This window comes from Podarcis bocagei, assembly GCF_964188305.1.
Source record: "Podarcis bocagei genome assembly, chromosome: 12".
NCBI lineage: Eukaryota > Metazoa > Chordata > Lepidosauria > Squamata > Lacertidae > Podarcis > Podarcis bocagei.
The window spans coordinates 53,044,190-53,059,436 of NC_138137.1; positions in this window are offsets into that span (position 1 = coordinate 53,044,190).

Consider the following 15,247-nt stretch of genomic DNA (forward strand, 5'->3'; position numbering starts at 1 on the left):
GCGGTGACGTCACCCCGCACGGCGCGCGTCTCCCGCACGAGGTGGGGAGGACGCCGACGCCATCTTGAGCGTGGCGTCCGCTTGAGTTGTCGCTTACAGTATATTATGAAACAAGGGCCTGATTTCGGGTTGTGTGGAGATTTTTTTCCAATATATATAAATATATGTATATACTCCACCAACGGGCCCATCGACTCCCGCCCGGCGCTGGGTTGTACCACGAGTGCGGAAAGGAGGCTGAGGCGATGGGCGCCGCACCCAAGATGGCGGAAGGCGCATTCTTCGTCTTCGCTCGTCTCGAACGAGCCGGGAAGGAACCCCGCCCCTGCGGGGCTGGGCGGCGCTGATTGGTGAGTGGGCGAGGTGGGGATGGCTATCTTGCCGGGCATTGGCTTGCTTGGGTGTCCGTCACGCTTCGTTCCCGCCTTTGTCCCTTGGCAGGACTTGGTTGCTGGGGAGGAGGACTGAGATGAGCAGGGGAGGGTTTGGCTTCATGTTGCATTTTGCTGGGAAGGAGGAAGAGTTGAGCTGGGTTGGGTAGGAATGCAAAGCATCTGCCAAGCTAGGAACCGTAGCTCGGAAGTTCGCAGTTTTTTGCTCAGTATTTCAAATGCTGCCACTTGGGCAAAGGTGTCTCTGAGCATGCACAGAGTGCTTTTCTCCTTTTTAAAAAAATCTCTTTAAAAGGGAAGCCTGTTGAATGTGCATAGCTTCTCCCTGTTGTATTGTAACCCTGTTTTCTGTCTCCTTTTCTCCATGCAAACTTCATGGTGTGCAGAAAATAATTTGCAAAGCTTTGAACAACATCTGCCAAGACTTCCATTAAAAGCCTGGCGTTTGGCACAAGCCTAGTTTTCAGGTGTGTCTTCATGCCAAGAGACCTGTTCAGATGAGCCAGCCGTTTAAAAAATGATTATTATTGTATCGTTTTTCTGACACGTTATTATTTTCACTCGCAATATTTTGTTGTACGCTACTTTGGTATTTTATATCGGCTGTTTATAAATATTTGTTTAAATTAAAATAGAAATAAACAAGGCCCTAATAGGGCTTGTGGCATTTCTCAAAAAGACCAGTCTTAAAGCAGTCTCATTGCACTTTACACAGTCATGACTTCCCCCCCCCCCAAAGACTGCTGGTAGGTGTAGTTTGTTAAGGGTGCCGAGAAATTTTAGGAGAGCCTTGTTCCCCTCAAAGAACTACATTTCCCAGGATCCTTTGGGGGAAGCCAGGACTGTACAAGGTGATAGGATACAGCTTTAAATGTACAGTGTAAATTAGGCCTAAGGGAGTGATGAAAACCTCCACTGTCCGTATGTATGATCTGGCCAGATTGTGATGTTTAGCGTGCTGGTATTCCTATTTATTTTTGTACTTACTATAGTTATTTAGATGAATGTATAGACTGCTTGGGACGCGGGTGGCGCTGTGGGTAAAAGCCTCAGCGCCTAGGGCTTGCCGATCGAAAGGTCGGCGGTTCGAATCCCCGCGGCGAGGTGCGCTCCCGTCGTTCGGTCCCAGCGCCTGCCAACCTAGCAGTTCGAAAGCACCTCCGGATGCAAGTAGATAAATAGGGACCGCTTACCAGCGGGAAGGTAAACGGCGTTCCGTGTGCTGCGCTGGCTCGCCAGATGCAGCTTTGTCACGCTGGCCACGTGACCCGGAAGTGTTTGCGGACAGCGCTGGCTCCCGGCCTATAGAGTGAGATGAGCGCACAACCCTAGAGTCTGGCAAGACTGGCCCATACGGGCAGGGGTACCTCTACCTTTACCTTTACAGGCTGCTTAGTCAGAAAACTCTCTTAAGTGTTGTACATAATAACATTATTCATGTCACAGCTCAGGACCCAAATATCTGCAAGATAACCTTTAAACCTTATGCTTTAAATTCAGCATAAGAGGCTTTCCTGGTGATCCCTAGGTAGGATGAGGTACATGATCCCATTTGAGGAAGGTGTAGGGACAAGATCAGGCCTTCTCGGTGGTGGCTTCCCAATTATGGAATGCTCTCCCCAGTGAGATGTGCCTGGCACCATCACAGTCAACCTCTAGATGCTGGGTGAATATGTTTTTATTTATCCATTTATCCTTTTTATGTTATTGCAGGATGAGCTCTTATAATCAATAATGTATTTTGAGATTTTGGTGTTTTTTAATTATTATAAGTCACTTCGAAACTATTTTTTTGTAGTAAGCAAACAAATATATGTAACCAATAATGGTGATGATATGAGTGCCCAGAGAAGGGCCTTTTCAGTGGTGGCTCCTGGCATATGGAAATCTCTCCCTTCTGAGGTGTGTCTGGCTTCATCTCTTTATCGCTTCATGTGGTTGGTCAAGAGATGCTTATGGGGGAGGAGCAACTGCTGCTACTAGAAACTATCATTCAGTGAATAGTTGTGCATTTCTTAATGGGCTGTGCTATGCTTGCGGATTTTATGTATTCTTGCCTGCTTGTTTTTCTTGCAAAGCACCCTGTGGCCAGTACAAATGGTAGCATATAAATCATCTAAATAAATAAATCACTCTGTACCTGGGCAGACAGGAAGTAGATCTGGATCTACTGGTATGTTTGGGTGATCCGCAGTAGGTAGGCAAGGATTTTTGACTCACGATAGTTTAACAATAGCACAAAAAACCCCAACACATTCTCTGACTCGGCTTGCCTTGCGGTAATGTCACACTTATGCCTCACTTTTTCCTCACCTGTAAAATATTTGTATTGTCTTTGCGCACGTATTTTGGGCAGCTTCCTGGCCAACTTTAGGGTTTTATATTAGGATCCTTAAATTGTAGTATCGCCAATGTGTGCGTTTATACTGTAAGTGTATACAAATATATTGATATATTGCAGTACTCACCCTTTTCATAAAACAATCTAAAACTATTACAAAAAAAACCCCAGCAGTTTAAAAAGATCATTAAGGTATTGCCTGCCTCATAAACTAAAAGCCTTCTGGATTGAAAAGGTATTTAACAATGTCTCAACAAATGAAACTGATTTGTAAAAATGTTACATGGAGGGGGGGAAATACGAGAGAGAGAGAGACATTGCACACACTTATGTAAATCAAGAAAATCTTTAATTTAAAAAAGCCAAAAATGAATAATAATGTGAGGAACCGTGAGGAAGGTGGCACATTTCATGGGGCAAGGTATACCTGCATAGGTAGCGTATTCCAATGTATTTTTTAAAAATACACATATGATGCCTACTAACCCCAGTCTTGATATAAGAGGAGCCCTGTTGGATTAGCATCCTGTTCTCACAACCAGATCCCTACAGGTGTAGAAGAGTGTAAACGACGGCAGTTGTAAAATCCCCACACCAAATAAACAGATAAAAATAATAAACAAAACGGATAGCCCAGTCCATCCATTGAGCCATCGTTTTTTGTATCTTGCTCTGCCTCCCCACCCTAAGTGACCATTTTCTGTCTGGTTCAACTTGGGGAGGACTTCATAAAATTCAGAGCAGACCCAGCTAGACTAAGGTGTGCTTGCTCCTGCTAGGCTAGCTATCAAGGCAACGTAAAGGTAAAGGGACTGCTGACCATTAGGTCCAGTCGTGGCCGACTCTGGGGTTGCGGTGCTCATCTCGCTTTATTGGCCGAGGGGGCCAGCGTACAGCTTCCGGGTCCTGTGGCCAGCATGACTAAGCCGCTTCTGGCGAACCAGAGCAGCACACGGAAATGCCGTTTACCTTCCCGCCGGAGCGGTACCTATTTATCTACGTACTTGCACTTTGACGTGCTTTCGAACTGCTAGGTTGGCAGGAGCAGGGACCGAGCAACGGGAGCTCACCACCTTGGCGGGGATTCGAACTGCTGACCTTCTGATTGGCAAGTCCTAGGCTCTGTGGTTTAACCCACAGCGCCACCACAAGGCAACCTGCTCTGCCTTAAATACCTCTGTTCTTGCAAATGTTCTTGCAAATAGCCCTAAATTGTTTCTTAATGGGCCTAGATTGGCCAGGTCAGGGTTTTGTGGGGTTTTTGTTTTTGTTGTTGTTGTTGTTGTTGTAGTTGTTGTTGTTGTAGTATTGGCTCTGCAGCTTGTATTTCTCCCTTCACATCCCAAATAATCAAAATCCTACCATTTATTAATTTCTAGGATTTAGGGGAGTCTCCCCCCCAAAAAAACCCTATAACAATACAAACACAATAGAAGTATGAACGTTCCTTTAAGAAAGAGCCTAGTAATCATTGCTGGGCTACAAGAGTCCCAGGTAACCAAACCTGATCTGTCCTGCTTTCATTTGTTTCAAGACTTGTGATTGTTTATGTCACACCAGCATAGCTGGAAAGACCAGCTAGTCTGGCAGAGAGGACCAGTTACCACTGGTATTGAGTTATCATTGGCTGGAAAACAAATACTGTTTTCTTGGTTCTTTCTCCCTGTTTCCCTCAGTCTCAAATGTTTTTCCCCTCTCTATTAGTTATAGAAATAGTTGGATTCACCTTCAGGTAGTCGGAGAGTCTTTGGGGGCCTCCAGACTGCATTTTTCAAGAGGGAGTCGAGCACGTATTGAATTTTAGGTATGCATAGTTAAAGCTCTCTCTCTCTCATCCTAGCACAGCAGATTCACATTTTTAAAAACCAACAACATTTTGAGGTTTGGAAAATAACAGGAAAACACATTGAAAAGTGTAGGGTGGGTGGAAAATAGCAAGACGTGTAAAACAGCCTACAGACAAATCCAGATGAAGGCTCGTCGTCACATAACCTTCCTGCAAACAAATCAGGACAAATGCTAAAAACAACAACCCACCGGACATAGCTGAACTGTCTCTTGGTGGAAACAAATCAGGAAAAATGCTGAATAAATAGGTTATCTGGGGGAGATCGGAACGGCAATCCACTGAGAGCATGCTGCAGAATACACCTGCAGAAATAACTTGCCTCACCACATTTTCTTGAGGATAAAAATGGGGAGATAACATGGGACCCTGAACTCTAGAGGACAGGTGCAATTCACCAGTGGCATACCGTGGGGGGTGCAGGGGGGCCCGGCCGCACCGGGCACAACATCTGGAGGTTAGGGTTAGGGGGCGCAAATCCATGGTTTAGGGGGCGCAAATTACTTGCCTTGCCCCGGGTGCTGACAACCCACACTACGCCACTGCAATTCACCGTAATAAAATAAATAGCAGACCTCGGATTCAAGAACCTTCAGTGTGGAAAAGGAGAAGTAGAAAGAAACCACCATATGTACGTGTAGTCGCACCCTGGCATGCATGTTGCATAATCTGCTCGCATGATTGTTTGAGTGTGGCATGCTAGTTCTGCTTGCTTCCCAACCGGAAATGTGCTGGATTGTCCACAATTTTATCCTTTGGGCCAGTTGCCAAAACTAGAAGGTGAAACGGTTTGAGAAATGCCAACACAGCGGAGCGGATCTTGCAAGTTGTGTGCATGTTTGCTTTTTACTCGTCGGCTGACTGGGCCACCGTATTTTTCGCTCTATAAGACGCACCAGACCACAAGATGCCCCTACTTTTTGGAGGAGGAAAACAAGAAAAAAAATATTCTGCATCTCAGAAGCCAGAACAGCAAGAGGGATTGCTGCGCAGTGAAAGCAGCAATCCCTCTTGCTGTTCTGGCTTCTGGGATAGCTGCGCAGCCTGCATTCGCTCCATAAGACGCACACACATTTCCCCTTACTTTTTAGGAGGGAGAAAGTGAGTCTTATAGATCGAAAAATACGGTATTTTGAATTGTTTGTATTTTGCTCGCACACCGATATGTTTAATGTTTGTTTTATAGTGTATCATCCATCACCAAGAGCAGTGATGGAGGAGCCTGTGGCTCTCCCGGACGACACCCCCATCAGCATGGTTGGTGACCAGAGATGATGGGAATTGTAGTCCAGGAATGAAGGCCTGCAGGTTCCCCACCACGTCACATGAGGCAACTGCCCCAATAGAACTACTAAGTAAAATATGAAGCAGTGGCTGGTACCATTTTCCAGGGCGCATTATTCTGAGACACTGCCTGTGTGCGCATCAGTCTCCATGCTGGAGTGTGCAAGTGAACAGGACCAGATTGCTCTTTTCCCCTGTGCCCCGTGCTCCTAGGATCACGGACCACATGAAGAAGAAGAAGCTGCTCTAGATGGTATTTCCCCTCCTCCGATAACCCTTAAAGTTTCTGGAACACGCTCAGGATTTGAACTTAGCAACCTTCAGTTTGTGGGCTTAAGGCGCTGGCTGTGGCAGCCACTCTTTCCCCAGTGAACAATGCCTGCCCTGTTATTCCGCTCACACAAAAAGAGCAAGCGGCTTTTGGCAAGCGGGACGCCTGACCTTGTCGCTGGGCCTCCTGGTTTCCATTGAAGGGGACATTTACAGGCTTGTTAAACAAGAGAGCTCCATCTCCATTCGCAGCCCAATGAATCCTGCAAGGAGCTGGTGGACTCTGATGGTTTTTGTTTTTCTTCCCACCCCGCTCTGTGCTTAATGAAACAGTAAAACACTCTCTATAAAGCCCCACCTTAGTGTTCGGAGCAGAGCCTTTGAGTTCCCCCTTGACTCTCGATGGGGTTTTGCTCAGCCATCGGCTCGCCGGGCAAGGCTTCCAAAACGGGAGCCAACGCTGAGCATAATCTCTGCCAAGGAGGTTTCCTGCACCAATTATTCTCTGTAATGCCGAGCCCTTCAGGCCGACTGCTCTGTTAGCCTGCCAGGTTATTTTCCCATTCATTTCTCGCAGGCCTTTCCTAACACCACCTAACCCCACAGCCCCCAAATGCATAAAGCACACCGGCTGTTATCCATGAAGACTGTATTTTATTTGTGTGTGCTTTTGTCCTGAACGTTGGCACTTTTTTATTTTCAAGGAAGAGAGCAGCAGCAGCAGCAACTCTGCCAATGTCCATGCCTGAGTAAAGGTCCGGCGCCAATTGTAACCCTGGCACATCTTTTACTTATAGAAGCATAGAATTTTAGAATAGGAAGGGATCCTAAGGATTGTCGTCTAGTCTTTTCCCTTGCAAGGCAGGAAAATGCAACTGTCCTGCGCAGGGATCGAACCTGCAACCTTGGTGTTGTCGGCACCATACTCTAACCAACTGCACGATCTCCTGGTTGCCACTGTTTGGTGGTAAAGTATCTGTTTGCAGGCAGGATGTTCTGTTCAGTCCCCAGGATGCCGAAAATACTGAGCTGGAGGGACCCAAGTGTGTGTGTGTGGGGGGGGGGCAGCTGTAGTGGACTAGCTGGACACAGAGGAATGGTAGGAGGCAACTGGGGAACCCCCAAGGGAAGAAGGCTCAGAGCCCAGGGAGTGGTGGTGGGACAACGAGAGGTCATCGAGAGCAGACTGGGAGGAGGTGGTGCCAGAAGATGAAGAGGTAACAGGGCTTAGTGAGCGGGGAGAGTCTGTGGCAGAGAGAAGTTTGGAATCAGACGCAGGAGAGGAGGGAGGCCAAGAGGCAGAGATGATTCAGGCTGCAGAAGAGGCAAGGGTGTCTCCCCCTTCTGCTGCAACGAAATCCCTTCCCTCCTCATCTCCGAGGACCAGGAGAGGTATGAAGTGGTAGGAACAAAGGCAGACATAGTCTCAGATTGCTCGGAAAAGACTCACAAGACAAGGAGACTTAGGAAAGTTGGGGACCTTCAGTCTCCACAACTTCTTCATGGGGCACGATCTACCAAGAAGAGTTGCTGTGCTCATTAGACCTGGCACACCTGTGTAGAGATCCTGTTTCTTCTAATAAAGAGTTCGCTTCGCTCATTCTGTGGTTTGTTGCTGGCTTGCTCCCAACAGAAACCTCCAATGCCAAAGAGAAAGGAGTCTCTGTCTTGACTTCTTCATTGGTTCTGTCCACAGACCAGATATTTTTTAAGCCACAGACTGACAACTCTGAAGCTAGGGGAGCTTTGAAACCTAAATCCAGATGGCTAACCTGTGAGGGCCCCCCCCAAACTCCCATTAGCCCCAGCCAGCATCACCAATGGTCAGCGATGACGGTGCTTGCAGTTCCAGCTGCACCTGGAAGGTTATATAGTAACACCCCCCCAACTCCCCGGATCTAAATAAAGGAGACTATTTTCTGGATGATGGGACAATATCCCTGAGAGATTGGTAAAAAAAACCTCCGAGCTTCTCCTTGACCTCTGGTTGATCTTCAGTCTTCCCCACGGGAGTAGCGATCTCGCTTTCATCTCATCAATTCATATGGGTTTGTTGGAGGGTCTCCTCTCTTAGTGCCTTCTCAGCAAATTTGCACACTGCAAAAAGCTTTTCCCCCCCCTCCCCTCCTTATGATGTGGCTGTTGCTTAAAGGCCAAGGACAATGTCACTGAGCTGAGTGACGGCTGCTAAAAATAGGCACATTTCTGTGTATAGAAAAACCGAGGAAGGATCAGAATCGAACACATGGGGGGGAGGGGGGGAGGGAGGGAGAGAGACCCGGTATGCAGGAGAGAAGCAGGAAATAAGGGCCAATAATGAAATTTGGGAGCATTGCCAAAAAAGCAAAACAAGGACAACCCACCTATTAGAAGACTTTCTACTGCAGTGTGGGGTGGGGTGGAGGAAAGAAAAAAGAAACCCACCCATTTAAAAATTACTTATTTTTAAAAAGTTGCGCCTGAAAGGTGAGCGGTAGGATGGAGACTGTAGAACGTGTACAGTGGTACCTCTGGTTAAGAACTTAATTCGTTCCGGAGGTCCGTTCTTAGCCTGAAACTGTTCTTAACCTGAGGTACCACATTAGCTAATGGGGCCCCCCATTGCTGCCACACAATTTCTGTGCTCATCCTGAAGCAAAGTTCTTAACCTGAGGTACTATTTCTGGATTAGCAGAGTTTGTAACCTGAAGCGTCTGTAACCCGAGGTGCCACTGTATTTCATTAACGCCAATAAGGGAATTCTGACTGCATGGCCCTAGTGCCTTATTTCCCCCTCCAAAAGCCTTTATCATATAATAAAATATGGCAGCTTTATTGATTTATTTATTTTAAAAAAACTTTGCCTGAAAATTCCTCACCCTTTAACTTCACATTTCTCCTAACATGCATGTATGCAGGTTTGCCTAATATATACAATTCTGCAACTTCCCCTGCTATAATGCATTTTTGTATATCGCTACTAATACCTGCATTTTATGCATGCTTTATTCTTTAGCATACACATTTTTCTACGCACTGCTCAGCTGGAGAACTGCGCTGCCAGATTTTGGATAAATCTCGAAAGATGGCTGTCTTTTCTCTTTGCATGCCGTTTTGGAAAGCACACATTAAATCTGTTTGCCTTTAAACGCAAACTGAATTTATTCCCCCCCCCCTTCCATCCCCACACTGCAGCCCCCCTTTCAGGGCTGGGTGCAAAACCTACTCCCCCAGGCTGAGGATGGAAGCAACCTCTGGATAGTTATGGAAGAGCTTCACAGCAGCTGAGGTTTCAAAACGAATGACTATATTAGGAAGAAAGGGATCTCGTCCTCCAATAAGGTCGGGGCTGCTCCTGATACATCCAAGAATGCGTACCTCTCGGCTATTGCAGTCAACGTTTATGCCTTTCTGAGCATGTTGTATGAGCATAGCCCTGGCTTTACCCCAAGAGAAGCAAGACGAAACAGCCAAATGATTAAGTCCCGTGTAATAATAGATCAGCCAACATTTGCTTTTATATATATATATATATATAATATTTATTCAAAGTTTAAGGTTTCAAAAAGAGAAAAGAACAATACAAAATATAAAAAAGAATACAACAGTAACAGAAAAAAGAAAAAGAAGGTATAAAAATACATTCAATTAAAAAAAATTAAATAAAAAAAGAACAGATTAAACCTTTACATAGCTTTCTTCCTTTACTTATTTCCTTGACCTCCTCACACCTCCCAATTTTGTATTCTAATTCAAATCGTTTTTTCAGCAAATCCTTCCAACCTTATTTTCATTTAAGTAATTTAATTTAAAATAATATAGTTTAACGTCCTCTCTTTCATCACTTTCATCAACTCATTTTTACTTAATCCTTTATCTCATATCTACCAAAACTACCCAATTTTCTTTTTCCAACACCTTTCTAACAGTCCTTAATTTTCGGCCAACATTTGCTATATGACAAAATGTTAAGCTTCTTATAAGAACAGCCCTGCAAGATCAGGCCAGTGGGCCATCTAGTCCAAGCATCCTGTTCTCAGAGTGGCCAGTCAGATGCCTGTAAGCAGGATTCGAAAACGAGCCACTCTCCCCACCTGTTATTGCTAGCAAAAGGTGGTTTCAGAAGCATTCTGTCTCAGTCCCTCATACCTACGGGACCGGCTCTCCCGGTATGCCCCACAGAGGACCTTAAGGTCCATAAATAGCAACACCCTAGTGGTCCCGGGCCCTAAGGAAGTCAGATTAGCCTCAACCAGAGCCAGGGCCTTTTCAACACTGGCTCCAGCCTGGTGGAACGCTCTGTCTCATGAGACCAGGGCCCTGCAGGATCTGATTTCTTTCCGCAGGGCCTGTAAGACAGTTGTTCCACCAGGCCTTTGGCTTGGAATCAGTTTGATTCCCTCCCCCTCTTTCTTCTTTCTTTTTTTCCTTTCTCCTGTGTTGGAACTCCTATTTGGGGACTTCCCTGGCTTTTTTCTGGCCCATGTAGGACCAGTCTGGATAGTTGGCCTTGGTGAAGACTTGACATTTTTATCCCCAAAAAAGTTTTTGATTGAGTTTCCACTTGAATGAGGCTGCATTTTCATGTTATATTTTAATCTTGTTTTTTAAGCTGTATTTCAATCGTTTTTATATTTGGTTTTAGCCACCCTCAGCCCGGTCTTGGCTGGGGAGGGCAGGGTATACATAAAAGTTGTTGTTATTGTTGTTGTTATTATTATTATTATTATTATTATTGGAGGAAACAGAACATAGCCATCATGACTAGTAGCCATGGATAGCATTATCCTCAGCCTTATCCTCTGTGGAGGTGTCCACTTCTTTTGAAACCACCCAAGCTGTGAGCCAACACTGCCTCCTATGGGAGCAAAGTTCTCAGTGAATCAAGTAGGTACTTTATTTTTCGCTCTATAAGACGCACCAGACCACAAGACGCACCTAGTTTTTGGAGGAGGAAAACAAGAAAAAAAATATTCTGAATCTCAGAAGCCAGAACAGCAAGAGGGATCGCTGCACAGTGAAAGCAGCAATCCCTCTTGCTGTTCTGGCTTCTGGGATAGCTGCGCAGCCTGCATTCGCTCCATAAGACATACACACATTTCCCCTTACTTTTTAGGAGGGAAAAAGTGAGTCTTATAGAGCAAAAAATACGGTACTTTATTTTATCCGTCCTGAGTCACCCAGTATTCCGCTTCACTGGGTGTCCATGAGTCCCAAAAAGGGAGGAAAACATTTTTGCATCCATTTCCCCCATGGCATACATAATTTTATAAACTTAAGGTAAAGGGATCCCTGACCATTAGGTCCAGTGGTGGCCGACTCTGGGGTTGCGATGCTCATCTTGCTTTATTGGCCGAGAGAGCCGGTGTACAGCTTCCGGGTCATGTGGCCAGCATGACTAAGCCACTTCTGGCGAACCAGAGCAGCTCACGGAAATGCCGTTTACCTTCACGCCAGAGTGGTACCTATTTATCTACTTGCACTTTGACGTGCTTTCGACCTGCTAGGTTGGCAGGAGCAGGGACCGAGCAATGGGAGCTCACCCCATCGCGGGGATTCGAACCACCGACCTTCTGATCAGCAAGTTTATAAACTTGCCTTCACTCTAAACCAGGGTTTCCCAAACTTTGGTCTCCAGCTGTTTTGGGGCTACAACTCCCATCATCTCTAGATAACAGGACAAATGATCAGGGATAATGGGAATTGTAGTCCCAAAACAGCTGGAGACCAAAGTTTCGGAAACCCTGCTCTAAGAAGTCCTAAATGCTGCAACCTTTTGTTACCAGGGAATCGCTGCATTCCCTTTATCATTCCGATCCCTTTCCAACTCTAGTGTGTTCTTTTTGAGGACATGTTTTGGTAACCTCTTGTTTGAGCTACTGCATTGAATTATATACGGGGCTGTCCTGTACTAGAAACAGATGAGGCTGTTGAATTTTGCAGCTAGATTGCTGGGTACGGAGATTTACCTTGCCCATTTTAAAACAGCCACGCTGGCTTCTGGTTCATTTCGGAGCACAATTCAAACATTGGTTTTTCATTTCTGCGTCCTCTAGATGCTCTGGATTACAACTTCCATCATCAGCAGCCAGCACGAGCCATTGTATTCCCCCCAAAATATGGCTACCGAGAGCTGCTATAAAGTATGTGCAACTCTGCACCCATCATTACAATTGCTAGTAAGCATTTTCTAAATCACAAGCAGTTTCCCCCCCAAAGGCAAACAACTAAACCAAACCAGTTTATTACCAGTGTTTTCGAAGTGGCTAAACCAAGGTTTTAATACAAAGCATTCTCCTTGACCTTAATGTTAAAAATACATTTACAGTGGTACCTCGGGTTACATACGCTTCAGGTTACATACACTTCAGGTTACAGACTCTGCTAACCCAGAAATAGTACCTCGGGTTTAGAACTTTGCTTCAGGATGAGAACAGAAATTGTGCGGCGGCAGCATAAGACCCCAATAGCTAAAGTGGTGCTTCAGGTTAAGAACAGTTTCAGGTTAAAAACGGACCCCCGGAACGAATTAAGTACTTAACCCGAGGTACCACTGTACATCAATCTCTTTTTTCTTAAAAGAGCTCAGAATAGTATTGGGTCCTCACATTGCAAACCTGTGTGGTTGGTTTAAGCCGAGATAAACACAAGAGCAAGCAGCTTGCCCAGGGCCACCCTAGACCTACATTTGAAGCTGAATTCCTCAAAGGCAGCACTCTGCCAACGATAGGTCAACCCAGGGCTGGATTATTTAAATGTATGCACAAAGGTAAATATACAAGAAAGTGCCTCAACATTCAGAAATTCAGCAGTGATTTAGGAACAAGAGTCAGACCAAAGGCTCATCTCCTCCAACGTCCTGTTCTTCCAGTTGCTTTAGGGCAGCGGTCAGCAAACTTTTTCAGCAGGGGGCTGGTCCACTGTCCCTCAGACATTGTGGTGGGCCGGACTATATTTTGAAAAATAATATGAACGAATTCCTATGCCCCACAAATAACCCAGAGATGCATTTTAAATACAGTGGTACCTCAGGTTACATACGCTTCAGGTTACAGACTTCACTAACCCAGAAATAGTGCTTCAGGTTAAGAACTTTGCTTCAGGATTAGAACAGAAATTGTGCTCCGGCGGCGCAGTGGCAGCAGGAGGCCCCAGTAACTAAAGTGGTGCTTCAGGTTAAGAACAGTTTAAGGTTAAGAACGGACCTCTGGAACAAATTAAGTACTTAACCCGAGGTACCACTGTAAAAGCACACATTCTACTCATGTAAAAACACGCTGATTCCCAGACCGTCCACGGGCCGGATTGAGAAGGCGATTGGGCCGGATCCGGCCCCCGGGCCTTAGTTTGCCTACCCATGCTTTAGGGGAAGCTCGCAAGGTGATGAATGCAAAATATTTTGCCCACCTGCGATTCCCAGCACATGGTTTCCAAGAACACAGCCATCATGGTGGGCAGCCATTCATAGCCTTGTCCTCCATGTATTTTTAGTGGCCATCCTTACACCTTGTAAGATCCACAGTTCAACATGTGAAGAAGTGGGGGAAAGAGTATAAACCATTTTCGGATTGCAGAACTGAACCATGCAATCATGAGGGGAGGGGATGACTGTGCAGTGCTATTACTGAGAAGTTAGTTCCACTGAGTTAAGTGGTTTAAGTGCATACCCAGCTGCAGTTTTCAGTCATTATTTTCTTTGAAAACACAGTTCCCTGTTTTCTAAGAAGCTGTCGCAGTCTCTCTCGTTCATATATAATGATAGGAACTATTTCAAAGTGCATGGGATCTGAAGGAAGGTCTCTGCAACACTCAGGAATGTAATACAACACAAGGACAACAGACAATGCACCAATTTAGTTTTACAGACATCACATAGGGTATTATTCCCTGCCTAGGAATAATTGTGCTGCAGCCCACTTCCTCGGAATGCTGAGAACCGCCATTTTGTAAACAGCTTGCATTTATGTTAAGATTCACCTTTCCCTGGAAGGTATACAAGTGGTGGAGCTGGACACGGAGGTCCAGCGCTGAGGGCCTCCTGGTGGTTCCCTCACTGCGAGAAGTGAAGCTACAGGGAACCAGGCAGAGGGCCTCCCCAGTAGTGGCACCCGCTCTATGGAATGCCCTCCCATCAGATGTGAAGGAAATAAACAACTACAGTCATACCTCGGGTTACAGATGCTTCAGGTTGTGTTTTTTCGGGTTACAGACCCACCGAAACCCGGAAGTACCGGAACGGGTTACTTCCGGGTTTTGGTGGTAGCGCATGCGCAGAAGCGCTAAATCGCGCTTTACGCAGAAGCACCAAATTGCAACCCGCGTGCGTGAAGACGCACCACTGTGGGTTGCGAACGTGCATCCCGCACGGATCACCTTTGCAACCCGAGCGTCCACTGTATCTGAATTTTAGAAGACATCTGAAAGCAGCCTTGTTTAGAGAAGTTTTTAATGTTCGATGTTTTACCATGTTTTTAATATTCTGTTGAGAGCTGCCCTGAGTGGCTGGGGAAACCCAGCCAGATGGACGGGGGTATATTATTATTATTATTATTGGGAAACCACCACAGAGAGCCTGAATACCACAAGCAACTCCAGGGCCAGCCTGCCATTCTTGTTTGCCCACAGTATTTGTTAAGCAGAGGTACACTGCCCCCTCTATGGAGGTTCCATTCAGCTATCGTGGCTTATAGTTATAGTGGTACCTCAGGTTAAGTACTTAATTCATTCCGGAGGTCCGTTCTTAACCTGAAACTGTTCTTAACCTGAAGCACCACTTTAGCTAATGGGGCCTCCCGCTGCTGCCGTGCCGCCACCATGCGGTTTCCGTTCTCATCCTGAAGCAAAGTTCTTAACCCGAGGTAGTATTTCTGGGTTAGCGGAGTCTGTAACTTGAAGTGTCTGTAACCCGAGGTACCACTGCATTCTGTTTGGGCACATTATATTTCCTCATCCTCGGACATGTCTCCATACATAGATGGATACGGAATGCACACCGAGAGAGAAATCCAAGGATTAACCGAGCACCCATTCCTCCCCACCTTTCATTTCTGGAGGTCACAGGGAAAACATTTCCGGGGTGGCAGGGTTGAGTGGAGTTCAGAAAATTTGAAAGCAAGCACGCAGTGGGCTGAGTTG